The sequence below is a fragment of the Anomaloglossus baeobatrachus genome, chromosome 3 (assembly GCF_048569485.1).
Source record: "Anomaloglossus baeobatrachus isolate aAnoBae1 chromosome 3, aAnoBae1.hap1, whole genome shotgun sequence".
NCBI lineage: Eukaryota > Metazoa > Chordata > Amphibia > Anura > Aromobatidae > Anomaloglossus > Anomaloglossus baeobatrachus.
The window spans coordinates 59,921,108-59,934,387 of record NC_134355.1 but is presented as its reverse complement, the minus strand read 5'-3'; the positions used below and the strand labels follow the sequence as shown (position 1 = coordinate 59,934,387).

Sequence of the window (13,280 nt, the reverse complement as noted above, 5' to 3'; positions counted from 1 at the left end):
TTGCCTTCTATAGCCTTTGTCTATTGCTGGCTCCATAATGAGTTCACTGCAAATACATCAGTGAGCTCATTCTGACAGTGAAATCGGAGCGTTTCTAAAGGCCGCTTTACACACTGCGATATCGTGACCGATATCGCTAGCGTGGGTACCCGCCCCCATCGGTTGTGCGACACGGGCAAATCGCTGCCCGTGGCGCATAACATCGGGCAGACCCGTCACACTACTTACTTGCCTAGTGACGTCGATGTGACCGGCGAACCACCTCCTTTCTAATGGGGCGACTCATTCAGCGTCACCGAACCGCCGCCCAATAGAAGCGGAGGGGCAGAGATGAGCGGGACGAACATCCCGCCCACCTCCTTCCGTCCTCATTGCAGCCGGCCGCAGGTAAGGAGAGGTTCCTCGTTCCTGCGGTGTCACATGGAGCGATGTGTGCTGCCGCAGGAACGAGGAACAACATTGTAACATCGGTCCTTCCGAAATTATGGAAATGACCAACGCTACACCGATGATACGATTTCGACGCTTTTGCGCTCGTTAATCGTATCAAAAGCGACGATCTACTTCGTACACCGAGCAGCAGCGATATTCGAGAATAGGAGGGCATGTCACCGATGAGCGATTTTGACCGTTTTTGCGACGATTCAAAATCGCTCATAGGTGTCACACGCAACAACATCGCTAAAGCGACCGGATGTGCGTCACAAATTCCGTGACCCCAACGAGATCACTTGAGCGATGTTGCAGCGTGTAAAGCAGCCTTTAGTCTTTCATCTGTGTTCTCTCAACTCCTCTCAGCTGTTTTACGACCACATCAAAAGTTGTACAAAGAACCTGTAAAAGCCACTTGGTGCAACATTTTTAATAAAATCTAACAGCAAACAGGATTTTCAGCCCCAAAACTCATGCATTTAGGCAAAAAAATAAAACATTGGGTGGACAACCTCTTTAAGCATCCAAGTTTTGACTAACTGTCACGGGTGGGTCACGGGAGACAGTCATGTGGTTTCTGGCAATAGGTCACAGCATTTGGCTGTGCAGAATGCTCCCTGACTTTCTTTTGTTTTGTTCCTGCTGTCTGTATTCATTGTAATAGGCAGCTTTCCTGTTGGGTTTACATCTCTTCCCCTTTAAGACCCAGGGGAGCCCTCTTTCAATCCAGCTGCTGATCATCAGTATTCTCCATGAGCTTAAATACTCCCGTCTTCCCTGGACTGCTGGTGATATTATTCAGTTCATTCAAGCTCTGGTTGCAAGCAGGTGGCTTGCACTCATCTGTGGTGTTTTTGCTGTTACTTTGCTGAACTTCTACCTGAGTCATCTGTGGATACGTAGTTCATGCATTTTCCCCCTGTGTGTCCTCCTTGTTGCCTTCCACTAGTGTTTAGTGGGGTTGACAAAGAGCTCATCCCACCCGTTGCCTATTTAGGGCCCAGCACTAGGGATATCTAGGGTCCGGTATTCAGCTCAGCGCATAGGTGCACAACCTATCTAGGGTGGTGAGGGTCCCCAGGAACCAGCAGTAGGTTTGGTCAGGGGTCATTATTAGGGATGATCGAATACCAAAATATCCAACTCTTTGCGCATATCCGACGAATAAGTTGCAGCTATTCCACTATTCGCGAATATTCGTTGCGCAATGTACGTCTATGGGAAACCCGAATAATTTCACGTTGGACCTAACGTATGAAGAAACATCATGGACAAAGCCTGTAGAAGGTTGGAAATCGTCTGGAATCATGCCTGGTCTCTCTCTCTCTCGGCGTCAGGAAGTCAGAAATGAAAATGCAAATATCGGAGTAGAGGTTGTTTTATTCGTCGGATACCAAATAATGCAAATAGCCTGTTATCCATCGGATACCGGATAGTGGCGAATACATTCGCTCATCCCTAGTCACCATCTAACCCTTAGGGGTACTTTACACGTTGCGACATCGCTACTGCGATCTCGTCGGTGTCAAATCGAAAGTGACGCACATCCGGCGCCGGTAACAACGTCGCAACGTGTAAAGCCTAGAAGCACTGATAAACGATCGCAAAAGCGTCGTAAATCGGTGATCTTTGTAGTGTCGGTCATTTCCATAATTTTGCTGCATCAACAGGTACGATGTTGTTCCTCGTTCCTGCGGCAGCACACATCGCTGTGTATGAAGCCGCAGGAGCGAGGAACATCTCCTTACCTGCGTCCCGCCTGCAATGAGGAAGGAAGGAGGTGGGCGGGATATTTGCGCCCCGCTCATCTCCGCACCTCCGCTTCTATTGGCCGCCTGCCGTGTGACGTCGCTGTGACGCCGCACGACCTGCCCCCTTAGGAAGGAGGCGGGTCGCCGGCCAGAACGTCGTCGCAGGGCAGGTAAGTGCGTGTGAAGCTGTAATGTTCGCTACGGTAGCTATCACAAGATATCGCAGCTGCGACGGGGGCGGGGACTATCGTGCTCGGCATCGCAGCAATCGTCTTGCGATGTCATAGTGTGCAAAGTTCCCCTTACAGTCTTTTGGTTCCCCAACAACACCGATATTTTCTTGAGTCCACCCAACCAAAAATGTCCAATAAAAAAAAAAGGTACAAAATTGGTCAGATAGGTTTATGTGAAATATTTTATTTTAAGCCAGAAAGTTTGGGAGATATTTCAATGTGCTATGTCAGCCCTGGGCCACCCATATCGGAGACCTGTGTAAAAGCGTAAGAGGTAGACGGCACAACAGAAATGTATGGGATCCAACCCAAACACACATAACAAACAGTAATATTGGAGACCTGAATCGGAAAGATATATTCCCATTGTAAATCCTGATTATAGCATCCCGCCCACCTCCTTCCTCCTCATTGCACCCGGGACGCAGATAAGGTGATGTTCCTCGCTCCTGCGGCTTCACGCACAGCGATGTGTGCTGCCGCAGGAACGAGGAACAACATCGTAACATCGGTCCTTCCGAAATTATGGAAATGACCGACGCTACACCGATGACACTAGGTGGCAACAGAGTAGTGAAAGAGAGTCAAAGTAACACTGTAGCAGAAAGGAGGCTGAAGTACAGCAGAGTAACTTCAGCAGGCAGTTTACAGGGGAGCCACCAGGGGGCAATAGATTAGTCAAGCAGTCAGGGTCTAGCCAAGAAAGTCAAGTCGCTGCAAAGGGAGGATCAAAATCAGGTCTGAAAACAAAACCAAAGTTGGATGCCAGAAGATCAGATATGCAGAGGGAAACACAAAGGGAACAGGGAACGGAAGACAAGACCAGAGGGTGAGGAGACACAAACACGGAAAGGAGGATGAACCAGGATGGGTAAACAACTGAGAGGAGTGGGAAGTCCAGGACTGGGACAGGCTGACGAACGGGGAAGGGTACAGGTCAGGGCACGGTAACAAGGAGTCAAATCAAATAGGAAATCTCACCAGATATAGTGTCTCTTGAACCAAACGAGGCTGATTGGAGTTAACCCCTGACATGACCAGGCTGGGTCTGGGAAACTCTGGGGTGGAGAATACCGGTCCTGGATCATGACAATAACCACATTGTCCACATAAGCTCAAGAACCACTTCCAGCACACAATCTGGTGTACTGAATGTGAATTGGAAAGTGATCCACCTATTGATCTCAGAGACACTCACTGAGAAATTTGAGCACACAGAGGATAGTGGGTATATGTTTGGATGAACGGAACAGATTTTAACTCTACTTTGTGAGGCTGTCAAACTACCACTCTATAAGGTTTTGGTACTTTTGTAGAAAGAGAGGGAGACTTGATGGTTGCAGCCTCCCCAACTTTAAGGCCCCTATACACATTAGATTCACATTGGCTGATCATCTTCCATGTTTAGTGACCTCCAGGTCCTCCTCCCACAAATGATGTGTGTAGGGGGATGCAAGAACAGGATAGTTACCGACTGGTTAAAAGGTCGATGACAGAGTTCTAGAAAGTCATGTTTCTCCTGTGGAGACAACTGGTGTCCTTACATTTTGGGAAGATTTCGGCTTGACTACATATCCTAAGATTTGTGGCAAGGCTTGATAGAGGGAGTAGACATAGGTATCTACACTCAAGCTTTCTACTAAGATACCTTTTACCCAGGGAGAATTGTCGGATTTTTACAGGCAATCAATCACCAGGTTTTGCCACCAAATCTTAGAGCATAATAGGATAAAAAGAGAGACTGATTCCAGCGATGTGTCACTAGGCTGATCACTGTAGTGTTCAGAAAACTACTGTTTTAGCAACAGGAGATTATCCGAAGAGGACTAGTTATTTCATGACATGTAGTCCTCTTGCTCTGTAGAACACCACCCCACCACTTATTGGCAGTTTTATGTCTATGCACAGCCTACACAGAAAGAAGCCAATCAAAGGTGTTGACGGGGTTACACAAAGCTCAGTATTCATAGAACTGGTAGCTCTGCTGCAGATAAAACAGTGATTTTGTGAAAAATATAACACACAGTGGAGAAGGTGACAATTTGCTGAAATCAGGGTTTCTTCACCTACAACATTCTGCCCTTTAGCAAAAAGCTAGTGACACATTTTCTTTAAGTCTCTCTAAGCTTAGTGACTTCCACAAAGAAATAGTGTCATATATATATTATAAATATATATATATATACAGTACAGACCAAAAGTTTGGACACTCCTTCTCATCTCTAGAACGACTGTTAAGAGGAGACTTTGTGCAGCAGGCCTTCATGGTAAAATAGCTGCTAGGAAACCACTGCTAAGGACAGGCAACAAGCAGAAGAGACTCGTTTGGGCTAAAGAACACAAGGAATGGACATTAGACCACTGGAAATCTGTGCTTTGGTCTCAGTCGAAATTTGAGATCTTTGGATCCAACCACCATGTCTTTGTAGAAAAGGTGAACGGATGGACTCTACATGGCTGGTTCCCACTGTGAAGCATGGAGGAGGAGGTGTGATGGTGTGGGGGTGCTTTGCTGTTGACACTGTTGGGGATTTATTCAAGAGAACAGAACCAGCATGCCTACCACAGCATCTTGCAGCGGCGTGCTATTCCATCCGGTTTGCGTTTAGTTGGACCATCATTTATTTTTCAACAGGACAATGACCCCAAACACACCTCCAGACTGTGTAAGGGCTATTTGACTAAGAAGGAGAGTGATGGGGTGCTACGCTAGATGACCTGGCCTCCACAGTCACCAGACCTGAACCCAATCGAGATGGTTTGGGGTGAGCTGGACCACAGAGTGAAGGCAAAAGGGCCAACAAGTGCTAAGCATCTCTGGGAACTCCTTCAAGACTGTTGGAAAACCATTTCCGGTGACTACCTCTTGAAGCTCATCAAGAGAATGCCAAGAGTGTGCAAAGCAGTAATCAAAGCAAAAGGTGGCTACTTTGAAGAACCTACAATATAAGACATATTTTCAGTTGTTTCACACTTTTTTGTTAAGTATTTAGTTCCCCATGTGGTAATTCATAGTTTTGATGCCTTCAATGTGAATCTACATTTTTCAGAGTCATGAAAATAAAGAAAACTCTTTGAATGAGAAGGTATGTCCAAACGTTTGGTCTGTACTGCATATATAACATATGTGAAACCACTTGGTGTTTTTTTTATCAATACTGACCCTTAACATTCAATGTCTGGAAGCCTCTGGCAAACAGATTGTAGTTGGCCACTTTTTTTTAGCATCACACCCTCCCACAAAATACCATCATACAGATAACATAAAATAAACAAATATCACAATCTAAAAGTCTAATGTCAAGAGGGTATAAATATAACTGTATCACAGGTCTGGGGGCACAATAAATGTCTTATATGAATATAATGAACTAAATTAGTATAAGGAACTCTTCAATAAAATTATCTTTTATTGAGATTTTCTGTACAATATAATAATACAAGAAATATAAGCCCGGTAATACAAAGCAAATCCATTGAGATCAACATGACAATAAAAAAATGTAATAACATATAACACAAGCACACAATACTCCGAGTTATAAAATCAGTGTCTTGCAAATGACTGGCGATAAGTCTGTCCTACATCAGCAGCAATAATGCCAGAAAGAAAAGGTTTTCTTGCTTACCATTCTGTTCTTTTATCAGCGTCATCTATCATTTCTATAGCCCATTCAACGGGCTGATGTCAATACTTGGTGAAATATGGCACTGGACAACTAATTATAGTAATTACATTATTGGTTCGGCTTAGTTTGCAGAGTCACCACTTATGGCCAATTAGTGTAATATGTCTAAGGAGCCATACTCTCAAGAAGCAGCATAATTCTTCAGACTTCTCTTTGTTGAGTTTGAAAAAGCATCTACAAAAGACAAGTTTTATTATGGAGTATGGCCGACTATTCACAAGGATGGGATAGGATCTCCTATTGCCCAAGACCAAGGTTGAAGAATATGCCCCTACCCCCAGAAGTACTGGATTATAACGAATGGATAGACAATCACTAATTTAAAGGGGTTATTCAAAAACAAGCATTACCACCTACAGTTGAAACCAGAGGTTTCCATCCGCTCTCTGTAAAGACACATCTGCAGGTTTTTCTCACTATCTGACATGAAATCAGAATAAACCTTTCCCGTTTTAGGTCAATTAGGAACCAAAATTATTTGTATTTACCAAATGCTAAAATAATGAGAGAGAGAATGTATTAAGGCATTTTTATTACTTTCTGCAAAGTCACATGTTTCCATACATTTCATTAGTATTTGTTACCATTGCCCTTAAACTGTATGACTTGGGTAAAATGTTTTGGATCTCCTTCCACAAGCTTCTCACAATAATTGGTGGGAATTTGGGCCAATTCCTCCTGACAGAATTGGTGTAACTGAGCCATGTTTGTAGGTCGCCTTGCTCGCACCGGCCTTTTCAGCTTTGGCCATAAATTTTCAATAGGATTGAGATCAGGGTTTTGTGATGGCCACTGCAAAAAATTGAGTTTGTTATCTTTAATCCAATTTGTATCCAGTTTTGCAGTATGCTTCAGGCTATTGTTCATTTGAAGACCCATTTCCGTCCAAGCTTTAATTTTCTGACTGATGTCAGTGAGATGTTGCTTTAGTATTGCCACAATCTTCTTTCCTCATGATGCCATCTATTTGTAAAGTGCACCAGTCCTTCCTACAGCAAAACAACCCCACAACTTGATGCTGCCAATCCCCCCCGTGTTTCACAGTTGGGATGGTGTTCTTAAGCGGGCTTTACACGCTACGATATATCTAACGAGATGTCGGTGGGGTCACGTCATAAGTGACGCACATCCGGCATCGTTAGTGATATCGTAGCGTGTGACAGCTATGAACGAGCAGAAATACTCACCTTCTCGTTCATCGCTGACACGTCTCTGATTTTCTAAAAATCGCACGTCCTGTTGTTCATCGTTCCCGAGGCAGCACACATCGCTCCGTGTGACACCTCGGGAACGATGAACACAGCTCACCTGCGTCCCGCCGGCAATGCGGAAGGAAGGAGGTGGGCGGGATGTTTACGTCCTGCTCATCTCCGCCCCTCCGCTTTTATTGGCCGGCCGCTGTGTGACGTCGCTGTGACGCCAAAAGTAACGCCGTCGCAACGTGTAAAGCCTTGATGCGCGGATAAACGATGGCAAAAGCGTCGTAAATTGGTGATCTGTGTAGTGTCGGACATTTTCATAATGTCGCACCAATAGGAGATACGATGTTGTTCCTCGTTCCTGCGGCAGCACACATCGCTGTGTATGAAGCCGCAGGAGCGAGGAACATCTCCTTACCTGCCTCCACCGGCTATGCGGAAGGAAGGAGGTGGGCGGGATGTTTACGTCCCGCTCATCTCCGCCTCTATTGGCCGCCTGCCGTGTGGCGTCGCTGTGTCGCCGCACGACCCTCCCCCTTAGGAAGGAGGCGGGTCGCCGGACAGAGCGACGTCGCAGGGCAGGTAAGTGCATGTGAAGCTGCCGTAGCGATAATGTTCGCTACGGCAGCTATAACACAATATCGCATGTGCGATGGGGGTGGGTACTATCGCGCTCGGCATCGTAAGCATCGGCTTGCGATGTCGTAGTGCGCAAAGTACCCCTTAGTGTATGTAAACTTTTGACTTTGCAGAAAGTAATACAAATGTCTTAAAACATCCTCTCTCTTATTCTGGCACTTGGCAAAAATTAATAATTTTGGTTCCTAATTGAGCTAAAACGGGAAAGATTTATTCTGATTTAATGTCAGATAGTGAGAAAAACCTGCAGATGTGCCTTTATAGAGAGCAGGGGGAAAAACCTGCAGATGGGTCTTTTTAGATCGTGTTTGCAAACTTCTGGTTTCAACTGTATCTACATTGGTAGGTACTAAAGAACAGTAAAAAATGTGTGCTAGCTTAAAGTTGGCATAGATTTAATTTTAAGGCATACAGACAGCCCAAATAGATGTCAATTTTATAAGATGGGTGTGCCTTAATAATTGAGGCACATATTACTCCAGTGAACCAAATATAGCAACAGGTACCTTAAATTAATCAAAATTTCCGTATGAAATCACCATTAAATGTCAATAAATATCAAAAAAACTTTAGATAAAAATTCATAAGGATACAATAAATAAAGGAAATGATAATGCAATTGATATATAAATATCTAAAAGCGATCCTTTCCTCAGCACTTTTTACTCACCTAAGATTCCTTTTCCTTTTCCTTAGCACCCCCTGAGGAAAGGATTGCTGAAACGCGCGTCAGGCCATAGCGGTATACTTTGGATTATTTACTGACCACATTGAAGGTAAAGTTTCCTTTACAAATTAGTACATCTTTACACTTTGATATACAGGATAATTATACTATATCTTTTTCATATATACCATATCACTTTGATAATTAATTTTGTACTGTGCACCTTGTTATATATGATAAATAGATATTTATTTAAATAATAGTGGTCTTTGCACTAAGCACTTTATTTTCCTGGTAAACCGCTGCTATAATTTATGGGACTTTTTCCTGACTTGTACTTCTCTGGATTTGTAATTAATATTTATTTTAATCATTGAATAAAAAATATTAATTTTAATATCAATTTCATCATCATTTCCTTTATTTATTGTATCCTTAAGGATTTTTATCTAAAGGTTTTTTGATATCTATAGGTATATATACCTGTTGCTATATTTGATTTCCTCTACCCAGGTATTTTTCTGGAACTGCTTTCCACGGTTAGTGGTATTGTGCTATTTAGTTTGTGTTACTCCAGTGAGCTTCTGGTTCAAGTCGGGTGCACTAAATGTCATTCTGATACCTCTCCTTTCTCCCCACTGCTCTGTTTTTGAGACATTTTTGTAGTTTTTGGGATGTCTTATTTTTTTTTCTAAAGAAACGTCCTTAGCATGGTATATTTTTTTTTTCCAGGTAGTGCTGCTCAGCTCCCATTTACTTCAATACAAGCTAGCCTGCAGTACCGAGGATGGCCACTATACAATGTACCCAGAACAGAGCTTTAAAAAAGCAGCAGTGAGAGCAATTCCTGCTCTACATCGAAGAGGGATGGTGACCTTAATCATACTTTTGTAGAATGGTGTCCATATTGGCTTTTATCTCTAGACATGCTGAAATAAATGTGAATAAAAAAGTGATTGATTGTCTGCAGTTATGGCGTGTCAGTGGTAACATCTTGCAAACAAGAGCAAGTGCGGGACTACAGAAGCAAATGTACTGGACTGCCTAGAAGTGAAGGCTTCTTTTCAGTGTTTCTTTTGTTACTTTACAACACTTTATGGCTTATGTAAAATTAACGCAGCACCCCTGGTCTTATACTCACCCTCCGGAATCCATCTTTTTTTTTTTTTTGCAACACTCCGGTCCCACAATGCCATCATGAAACCATAACTTCTGACTGGCCAGAAGTTACGTCACAGGCTCCCAATGCAAGTCTAGCAGAGCAAGAACAAAGCTTTTATAGGAATGTATTGTGTTGTTGTCATGAGGGTCTCCTGTCCTGGGGAGACTTATGACAAGTTTGGGATCTGAGCCTCACATTGCCTTATGAGACTCAGTATATGAAACGTATCTGCTTTCTTTTAGTTTAGGATTCTTTCCTAATTTTTTGTTAGTTCATCTCAGGTGCAAATGGTTTGTGACTGCTCCCATTCCCTTTAAATAGTCACATGTTCCATCACCTGATGCCGGTTATCGAAGTGCAAAGAAGCTATTAGAGCTGTGTCGCTTGCAGCCCTGGTGTTAGGCTGCAGCAGTGAAGGATCCGGCTTTTCAGTAAAAAATCTCGATTTTTTTACTGAAGTGCCAGAACCTTTACCTATCTACTTCCACATGTTTTGTTACACACGTTTAATTCCTTTGTATTGGAACAACACATAAAAAAACAGAGGAAAAAAAGGTAAATTGGACATAATTTCACAGAAACCACAAAAATGGGTTGGACAAAATTGTTGGCAACTTTCCAAAATTGTGGGTAAACAACTCTGTTTAAGCATGTGATGCTCGTTGTCCTGTGGCAAGTAACAGATGTGGGCAATATGAAAATCACACCTGAAACCAGATAAAAAGGGGAGAAGTTGACTCAATCTTTGCATTGTGTGTCTGTGTGTGCCACGCTAAGGCTATGTGTGCACGTGTGCGTAATTCATGCAGTTACGCTGCGCTTTGTAGCGCAGCGTAACTGCATGCGTCCTGCGTCCCCTGCACAGTCTATGGAGATTGTGCAGGGGCCGTGCGCACGTGGCGACTTAGAGCGCAGCACTTCGGCTGCTGCCCGAAGCGCTGCGTTCAAGAAGTGACATGTCACTTCTTCCGTGCGCTTTGCCGGCAGCTCCTGCTCTGTCTATGGGAGGAGCTGCAGGCAGAGCGCATGGAATCGGCTTTTTTTTTTTTTTCTACGGACATTTTCTGCAGCGATTTGAAGCGCACGTGTGCTCTTCAGATCGCTGCAGAAATTTCTGCAGGGCTAGTACGCAACGTGCGCACATAGCCTAAGAATGGAAAATAGAAAGAGCAGAAGAGCACTGTCTGAGGACTTCAGCATCAAAGTTGTTGAGAATTATCAACAATCTCCAGACTACAAGTCCATCTACAGAGATCTTGATGTGTGTTCCTTTGTCCACGGTGCACAACATAATCAAGAAGTTTATAACCCATAGCACTGTAGTTAATCTCTCTGGATGTGGAAGGCAGAGAAAAACTGGATAGACCAGACGGTGGATAAGCAGCCACAATCAAGTTCCAAAGACATTCAAGCTGTCCTACAGGCTCAGGGGGCATCAGTGTCAGCGCAAACTATCTGTCAACATTTGAGTAAAATGAAACGCTATGGAGGAGACCCAAAAGGACCCCACTGCTGACATAGACATAAAAAAGCTAGACTGCAGTTTGGCAAGTAAGCCAAAATCCTTCTGGATTCTGGCATCTTATGGACAGATGAGACCAAGATAGAGCTTTTTGGCAAAGCACATCATTCTACTGTTTACCAAAAACGGAATGAGGCCTACAAAGTAAAGAACATTTAACCGCCACCATTTTTTATTCTAGGTACTAAGATATTTTGTTTTGTTTTTTTTTTCCTGCCTTTGGCACTGAATGCCTTGACTGTGTGCAAGGCATCATGAAATCTCAAGATTATTAAAGGATTTTGGGTCGCAATTTAGTGCCCATTGTCAGAAAAAGCTGGGTTTACGTCCTAGGTCATGGGTCTTCCAGCAGACATACTTCAATAAGCCCACAGAAATGGATGGAAATAAAGTGCTGGAGAGTTCTGAAGTGGTAGCAATGAGTCCGGATCTAAATCCCATTGACACCTGTGGAGAGATCTTAAAATTGCTGTTGGGAGAAGACGCCTTCAAATATGAGAGACCTGGAGGAGTTTGCAAAAGAAGAGTCCAAAGTTCCATTTGAGAAGTGGATGAAGCTTGTTGATGGTTATATGAAGTCACTGATTACAGTTATTTTTTTCCAAATGGTGTGCAACCAAATATTAAGTTGAGGGTGCCAACAATTTTGTCCGGAACCTTTTTGGAGATGGAAATAAACATGTCTATAACAAAACAAGTGTAATTGCAATAATTTCCTGGGAGAAATGCTTCATTTTTTGGAACAATTTAAAAGGTGCCAACTCTTTCAGCCAGGACTGTAGCGGACACAGCGAACATGTAGAAGGTGCTCTGGTCAGATGACGTCATGGTCAGAAAACTAACACTGCACATCACCCTGAAAACATCATCTCCACCATCACACATGGTGGTGGCAGAATCATGCTGTGGGGACACTTTTCTTCAGCAGAGACAGGGAATCTGGTTAAGAGTGGATGGAAAGATGAATGGAGTTAAATACAGGTCTATCCTGGAGGAAAACCTGTTACCATCTGCAAAAAATATGGAGACTGGGGCGCAGGTTCATCTTCGAGCAGGACAATGCCCTTAAACATCCTGTCAGAGCTACAATGCATGGTTTCGATCAAGGCATATACATGTGTGTGAACGGCCCAGTCACAATCCAGTCCTAAATCCCATTAGTATTCTGAAACAAGACTTGATAATGCTGTTCAGAGACACATCCATCCAATCTGAGCTAGAGATATTTTGCACAGAAAAATGGGCAAAAATTGCAGCTGCTAGATGCGCAATGCTGGCAGAGACATCCCCCAAAAGACGTGCAGCAGGAATGGCAGCAAAAGGGGGTCCAACAAAGTATTGACTCAGGGATGCTGAATACAAATGCACGTCCCAATTCTGATACAGGTAAAATATATCTTTGTACCGTGTTAGCCAGTAGAGATAAAAAAAAAGTTTGTTTCTCAAATGTATATTTTTAAAAAATGTGTGGACTATCATATCGTTTCCTTTACACTTCCCAAACATTAGCTACTTAGTGTTGGTATATCATATAAAATACCAATAAAATACATTTAAAGGGAATCTGTCACCAGGTTTTTGCTACGCCATCTGAGAGCAGAATAATGTAGAGACAGAGATCCTGATTCCAGCAATGTGTCACTTACTGAGCTGTTTGCTGTCAATGTTTTCTCTGCTGCAGATCTAGCAGTTAGGCCGGGGCCACACGGGGGACTACTGCGATCCTCGCATGACACTAGCCTCAAGCTGGCAGCACAGCGGCAGCCGAGTGTCATGTGAGTGTCACTGCAACTGAGGTCTGATCATGCCATCGCACCTCAGCTGTGGGGGACGGGCCGGCACTGAGGAAAGGAGGGAGGGATTTATCCCCCTCTCTCCTCCGTTGCTGGCTATTGCCATTCTCTCCCTGCACTCGCGGTACACCGGTGTAGTGCGATGTTTCTCTCGCCCCATAGACTTGAATGGGTGTGAGAGAAACATGGATCA

At 43.7% G+C, this 13,280-nt stretch overlaps 1 protein-coding gene and 1 long non-coding RNA gene across 2 annotated transcripts in view; one reads left to right on the top strand and one right to left on the bottom strand.

The window, feature by feature from the left end:
* TTC7A (tetratricopeptide repeat domain 7A) overlaps positions 1–13,280 on the bottom strand; it is a 515,691-nt gene that overhangs the window by 137,359 nt on the left and 365,052 nt on the right. The gene's annotated exons all lie outside the window — the stretch shown is intronic.
* Positions 8,651–9,579, top strand: LOC142296026 (uncharacterized). The gene is made up of 2 exons (XR_012751578.1): positions 8,651–8,719; positions 9,343–9,579. It is a non-coding gene; the product is annotated as an uncharacterized LOC142296026 (long non-coding RNA).